Source organism: Grammomys surdaster, unplaced genomic scaffold (genome assembly GCF_004785775.1).
Source record: "Grammomys surdaster isolate TR1022 unplaced genomic scaffold, NIH_TR_1.0 165, whole genome shotgun sequence".
Classification (NCBI taxonomy): domain Eukaryota; kingdom Metazoa; phylum Chordata; class Mammalia; order Rodentia; family Muridae; genus Grammomys; species Grammomys surdaster.
Window position 1 is genome coordinate 21060586 of NW_021604613.1, and position 7801 is coordinate 21068386.

A 7801-nucleotide genomic window follows, 5' to 3' on the forward strand; every position below is an offset into this window, starting at 1 on the left:
AGACCATAGTTCAGTTCCCAGAACCGACAAGCATCAGTAACTCAAGATTCAGTACCTCTTCTGGCTTATGCAGGCACCACACATACACATGGTGCACACATATGTGCAGGTGAAATACTCATACACATAAACTACGATAAATTTAAACATAAATATTTTTAAAAGAATATTAAAAATAAAGGAATGTCTGTTGATGTGGACTTAGAAACCCAGGCTGAGGTGAGAAGTTTGAAGTTTAAAGCCTTCTTGGGTACTTGTGGCCAGCCTTGGTGACTTAGCAAGAGTTGCCTCAACATTAAAAGTAAAGAAGAAGAAAAGAAGAAGAGGAGGCCTGGGGTCATAGCTCAGTGAGCTGGGGAGGGGGAGGAAGACAGAGGAGACAGAGAGCAAAGGGGACAGATGGAAAGAGAGGGGAGAAAGAGAGAGAGAGAGAGAGAGAGAGAGAGAGAGAGAGAGAGAATGAATGAATGAATGAATGAATGAGAATTAAAAGCATTAGTGTCATGTCAATAAAAACTATTGCTGGGATCAACCTGCCACTGCACACTGCACTCCTAGTACTCCTAGTTCTCAACATCAGTATCTAAATCCTCCCCCTACAAAGAGCTGTAGCACCATAGGTCTCTTTGATTGATGAGACATACTTTCTACTAAGAAACTATTACTCTTCCTCTTTAATCCTTTATCCCTGAAGTATTATGTAAGATTAATAACCAGAGATTCCTTTACCCCATGTTGATTAGGTGTTATTTCTTATACCTTATCATTACATTTAAAGTGCTTGTCTTTGTGTATTATCATTGTATTTGTTAAACTTGTTGATCTCTGCAGTGTATCATTTTTTAAATAAGTTGGAAGACATATTACCGAAAATCTCTAGGTATGACTCTTGTTATGTGCTGTGATTAAGTGAATAATCTCATTTTATTGAAGTTGCAAAGCTATAATTTCAACATGATTCTGTTTTGTCCAAAAGTCCATTATTTTTTCCAGTGTATTGTGGCACCTTGTGAATGAATGAATAAGCAATTGAAAAGGTGCATAAAGCAAACAATATCAAAAATTGCAAGATAAATGCTCATATATAATAGAGCATAATTTAAAAACATACTTGTTAGGATAGTCTCCAAATGACTTTAAATTATTATAATTTATCCTCACACGTGCACAATACACATTGCTCTCAAAATGAGTCCTGTTATTGGGTTCTTACTTTTTGACAAGTAGAGATGAAGACAGTTACTTTTCTCTAGTAGAAGGTAAGATATTTTTAAGTGTATTACAAATATACATATGAAAAAAGCAAGTATCCCAAAAGCTAATACAATCTCCATTTCAATAAGGAGTCATAAGAACATATAGTTTCTAACCTAACTCTCATAGTTTTTCAGATTGAGAACTTACAATTTATAGATCTCACTGTACGTCAATTGTGAAATCAAAGAAATAGAAGACATTAATAGTTCATAGACAACCTAAGAGTATGAAAGTATGGAAAGTGGTGTTTGCTAAAGTTTGCTTTTTATTGTCATTATATCTGTACCTTTTGCAATCATATTATTAGTATTGTATATCATCATTATTGACAAATCAGCTTGATTAATCCCTGCTTGGTAGCCAATATTCTTTGAAAACATCCAGTCTCACAATCAATTTTAGGTTCTGGTTTAAAATTATTTTTTTGTTCTCAAATTGCTCCATCTCCAATTAAAGCTCTCTATATGGGTAATAGCACCTGCTCTGCCACATCACAAGAGTCATAAAGCAGATCCCCATGGAGAGGCTGCTGAGCAGATGACACCAACAGGATGGAGATGCTGTGAGAGAGCAGTGGGAGGCAGAGACAGAGAAAGGATTAGAAGCAGGATGCTACTGACTTGGTTCCCAACTATATTGGATCAGATGGTCCCCCTAGGGTAAATCAGCAGAATGACTGTCTGTTCATGCTGAAGACAGGAGGGAAAGAGGACAGGAAATTTCATTTTCTAAAGTAGAAATTGATAAAGTGGGAGGATTATTACCCATCTTCTGAAACAGCACTAGGGGATTGAGGCTTGATTGTCCTAATCATCTTTGATTTTTCTGGCTTTAGAATTTAGAAATAACACTGAGAGTGATTTGTGCATTCGTCACTTTGAATTTATTGCTCAAACTCTGTATCATCTTGTGAAGTCTGTTTGACTTGGATCTCTTATGGCTCCTGGTTCACGGTCTTTTCTTGCCAACATTGGCTTCCTTGATGCTTCTTCAAGCTGCCTTCTCATTACAGCACCTGAAATTAATATCTTATTCCCAGTTCATACAAACCCACTCATTCTTCAGTGTGACAATACAGATCACTGTCGTAAAGACAGTGCCTGGCACAAAGCAAGGGCCCAATAAATATTTCCTGAATAAATGAATATTTGTGGGCTAGCTTTCTCTTTAGAGTTTAGTTTTATTAGACTCCTTAAGTCTAAATTATGAAGAATATAGTCACAGGCATCATAGTCTCGGGAGACTTCTTCACACGAAATAAGCAGTATACAATATTTTATTAAAGAAATTTTATCTAAGCTTCCTTATATAGTAACTTTCCACATAATAATCTGTTTCTGAGATAGGGCTTTGGAGAGATAAACTAGATTTTTTTCTTTCTCAAGGGAGAAAAACAAACAAGAAAAGTATTACTGATAGGGAAAATTTTTAACTGTTAAGAAGTTCAAAGCTATTTAATTTAGAATCTATGTACAGGAAACTCAACAACAGTGTGTGACACCTCAAAGGGATGTGACACTGATGACTCAAATGTTTCTGAGCTTTCTTTCTCACCTACTAGATTTAGATAGTGTGCATGTTATAAGATTCTTAGTAGGATTCAATATTGTAAGTAAATTTTAGTAATATATTAACTAATACATAATATATATTAAATAAACATCTGTGACTTCTATTCTCTACAGTCATAGAATAAACCATCTGACTTACACATTATATGATTTTGACACAATAATATGACATAAACATATTTAAGTTTAAAATATAAATTTTCAAAGTATTTGGGGATTAGTTGATCTAACAAATTTATTTTATACATTAAAATGACTCCAAGAATCAAAGTATCAAAACATTAAAATCACTTATTATAGTACTGAACTTCATTTTCACTGTGTCTTTCATTTCTTATTCAAAAACCACACACATGAAATTTTTTTCCTTGGAGTAAACCTTTCTAAATTTTTAAAGAAATATAAGAGTAATAAGTTAAATATTTCTATAGCATTTGACTTACATTTGAGTAGGTAGTTTCAGATCTTATCAGTACTGAACATGGAATGTATATACAGTGTAACATAGGAATATAGCCTAAATGTATCTCTACCTGTCACTAAATATAGGAAAGAGAATTTAGTGGCGGGGGGGGGGAACTAAGGGCAATACAATGGCTATTGACCAATTCGATCGATTGATGTCCAGGGTTTAAAATTTTTTCGCAGCACAACTCAGGTGTTAATGGAATGGAATTTAAAGGTTGTCTAGTTAAAACTTCTGATAACAGAACTTTCCTACTACCCCTTAAAGGCCAAAGCCTTTTGGGGTTATCACTAGCCCAGAGAAGATAGATCAATATGCTTTGTGGAATCTTAAGAGATTTATTGATCTCATATAACCCTAAGCCTTAATGTAACAGGTTTTGGAAATTTCGGTCAGAGCACAGATATTTTTGGTAAATAATTTATGTAAGTTAGAGATTATAGTATAGCCAATTATAGTACCTGCAATGATTAATGTATATAATTGATTTTTCTTATGACCAATTATCTTATGTAAGCTTCACATAGGAGGCATTATCATTCTTGTTACAGATAAAGAACCATAGGCTTGGATCTTAAATTGTCCAAATCACATAGTTAATGAAAGGTTGGAACTGAGACCTGCCTGAGGTGCTCTGATTCAAGAATGTAAGCTCAGCAATTTCACTAAACTGAACCAAGTCATAGGTTGCTTCCTTCTCTGTTACTATAGCAATTTGTGTCCCATGACAAAATCCCATGGCAGGGTGAGCTCTGCCTCTGACTGTGTGCTATTTGATTCAAGAAGCATATAGTAGTCTGAAATTGAGTTATATATTATCAAAAGTTTATTCTATGTATCACTTAGGAAATTGCAGATGGTCTACAGATTTTTGTTATTGTTGTTGTCTAATTTAGCTTTTCTCTCACAGGGTTTCTTTGTGTAGTCCTGGCCATACTAGAACTCACTCTATAGAGCAGTCTTGCCTATAAGTGCTGAGATTAAAGGTGTGGAACATCATTTCCCAAAAGAGCCTAAACTCTTATATGAGGGTCTGACTCTGTCTTCTCTCCTCTTCCATTATATAGTTCTGAGAATAACCTTATAATGTTCTGGGAATATAACATCCTGAAATGAGAAAGAACTGTCAAGTATAGCTTAGTCTCTCTTCTAGGTTCTCTGAGAATAAGATCTCCTACAACATTTTAACCCTGAAAACTTCTTGATGGATAAAATTGGATCAACCAATTTAGGACCCTTCTTTATCACATGGAACATTGGTAGGTAAAAGTCTATTCTCCTTGGGCATCTTTCCCTTAAACCTAGGTTTCTATTATTCATTGAGATTGATCAGGAAGTGAAAACATTGCTTTACTTTTCTTGTTGAGTAGTATGAGACTCATGTGAGTTTACTGACACCATTGCCTGATACTGGTAATCTTTAGAGTCCTACCTTAGGATTGACACCAATCCATAGTTAATCTCTACACAAACAAGTAGAACAAGTTATCAAAGACCCTTCTTTATAATTGGTGATCCCACTGAAGTAACCCTAATCCCAGATAATATCTACATTTGGTGTGAGGTCAGTAAGTGTTTATAAATAATAGAATAAACATATTTAAGACAGGAAAGATAAACCTGGGAAGATAGTGTCCCATGAGTCAAGAGGGTGTCATTTTCTAAACATGTAATAGGATAGATGCCATCAACCTGCCAGAAAAGTACATACATAGAAAAAAGAGAAGACCTTGTAGGCACTCAGTTAATACAGTGTTAATATGTTTCAAAGGAATAGATTGGTTCAGTCTTACATTTCCAGCATTATATGAAAATATAAGTGGTAATGTTGAGGGAAGAATTAAGAGCTTATAGACAGGATTGGTGAATGACACTATTTCATGTACATAGTAGATGGCAGGAATAACTGGGTAGTCCATGATAGAACTTTCAAAGGCAAAAGGTGATTTTCTGTGGTATATGAAGACACTATCATGAATGCATAGACATTTCCTATCTGATGTCATATTGAATTATTCTATGTTCCAAGCAACAGGCTATTAATCTACTATGAATCTGAGCTATTATAGATTTTCCACATATATTCAACATACAGTCAAAATTAAGAAATATGAGGAATAGAAAACAAAAGCCAGGGACTGAATTTATTTACAAAGGAATTTGTGTAGTGTATAATTTATAGATATACCCACCTCATGTTTAACAGAATGAGCCATATACATTATAAAATAATAGCTAATTGGCCAGTATCTGGGATAAGATGTCAGAGGTTCCAATTAACCATTGGTGTCTTCTCTCATTTGCAGAACATAAGTAATTGTAGTATATATCTCAGGTTATTGTGAGAGTTGTGTAATTGATTACATATGAAGTTATCAAAACTATTTATTCTATGAATAATATAAAATATGATTATTACTATCATTCATTCTGATTCAGCCCAACCTTTTTTTATACAGATGGAAGAAAGATAATAATCCTATGGGGACACACTTTGCATTTGGAATACTATGTGTGATTTCCCTAGGTGATGAGACAAGTCCGAGTTCCCTTATCACAATTAAGACAAACATGAGACGTTCCTTTCTGCCACACAACTTTTTGGAAACTGGAGCTAAGATTTCTACTATCATTTTTCCTTCCCAATATGTTCTCCCCAACTGCAGGTTTGAATCTTTTTCAAACTCATATGATCACATTAGCTTTTGATGTCATGCTATTGGATTATTATAATAATAATCAAAAGCAAAATATTGTGCATCAGTAGGTGTCTTAGTTAAGGTTTCTATTGCTTGAAGAGATACCGTGAAAACAGCAACTTTCTTATAAAAAGAACAATTGGGTCAGGTTTACGGTTCAGAGGTTTAGTCCATTATCATCATGACAGAAAGCATGGCAGCATGCAGGCAGACATGGTGCTGGAGAGGTAGTTAAGCATTCTACATCCAGATAAGGAGGCAGCAGGACTGGGCCTGCCTTGAGCATCTGAAACTCCAAAGCCTACTTGCCTCGACTTCCCAGTGATACACTTCTTCCCACAAAGCCACTCCTACTCCAACAAAGCCACAGTTCTTAATAGTATCACTCCCAATGAGCATAAGGTGACATTTTCATTCAAACAACTATAGTAGGTGATCATATAATTGATCATTCAAACCAAAGTACTTTATAAGTAAGTGGGCAGTTTTTACTTATTACAAAATAACTGTAATGCAGGACAGTACAAAATAAAGTGAGTCATCTGTTCTATCCATTAAGCCCTGTGAAGTTATAGAACATGCTATTAACGTCTTGTGCCAGCCCCATTTCATGCCATTTCCTTTATGAGACTTTAGCTTCAGCTATACAGTGTTATCTTTTTTTTTCCTTCAGCATATTCTTCCTGACACCATGCCTTTGTACAAGGTGATCTATCTAATCTAACTCTACCCTGTCACTTGGTGAATTTGTCTCTCTTTTAAAATTTCTCTATACCTTCCTTTCTTAGACAACTTTCCAAGACTAATTCAAAACTCATGACCAATGCTTTCTTTATTTCTTTTCCTTCTTCTTACAGAAGATTTTATGAGCATATTTATACTTTGGGTAGTTTTTTTCCCAGCTATGCTTTGAGCAGTCTGAGGATGGGGGCTCATGTCTAATTTGTTCACTCTGCTTTACCCCTAGTAAATCAGCCTGGTCTCTAGCATGGTATATGTGACTAGTAGAAGCATGTCATATTTGCCTCCCTAACTAAAGTAACTAAAGTATTCCAAAACTAGAATATGACTCAACCTTATCTGCTACTCTATAGACCAAGATAGACAGCAGCAATAATGACTAAAGTAGGTACTACTGCCAACTGTAAAGTGAAGATAACAGCAACTGTTTCTCTTGTTAAAACATGGTGGGAGCTGATGGTCATGGGACAAGACATGACAGGATTAAATAAAAAGTATGTAAATGGTTTTAGGACATTGCAACTAGCCGGCATAAGATTTAAGTTATTTAGAAATTCTCAGTCTATTTTTTTCGGGTGCAAAATAATGATAATACTTTGCAATATCTTTGTGAAGATTATTTGGATTTTTCTACACAGTGAGCATATAAAAATGGCTCAAGCACTCGAGGAGCCATAATTATTTTAATTAGTCATCACAATAATGATGGTGGTCATGGTGGTGGTATTAACGGTGTTTATCTAAATTTAAGGACAATGATATTTTTTCTTGTTCTTCTGCCAACATAAAATGAAATCAACAAAATTTTTAGATGTTCTTTGTCTTTCAATATTCTATAAAGGCATTTAAAAATATATAGCATACAGGTCTGTTACATATACATTAAGTATTTCAGATTTGTGTTTCTGTTGATACCTGTGTCTGACCATGTGTCTATATGTATTGCTCTTGCTCCCCCCCCTCTCTCCTGTTTGTTTTGTACCTTTCTACCTGATATGTTTTTATTTTGTTTTATTTTATTCCTTAGATGTCTGGTTGTTTTCTTCAGAGAAAGAGACAGGGTGTGG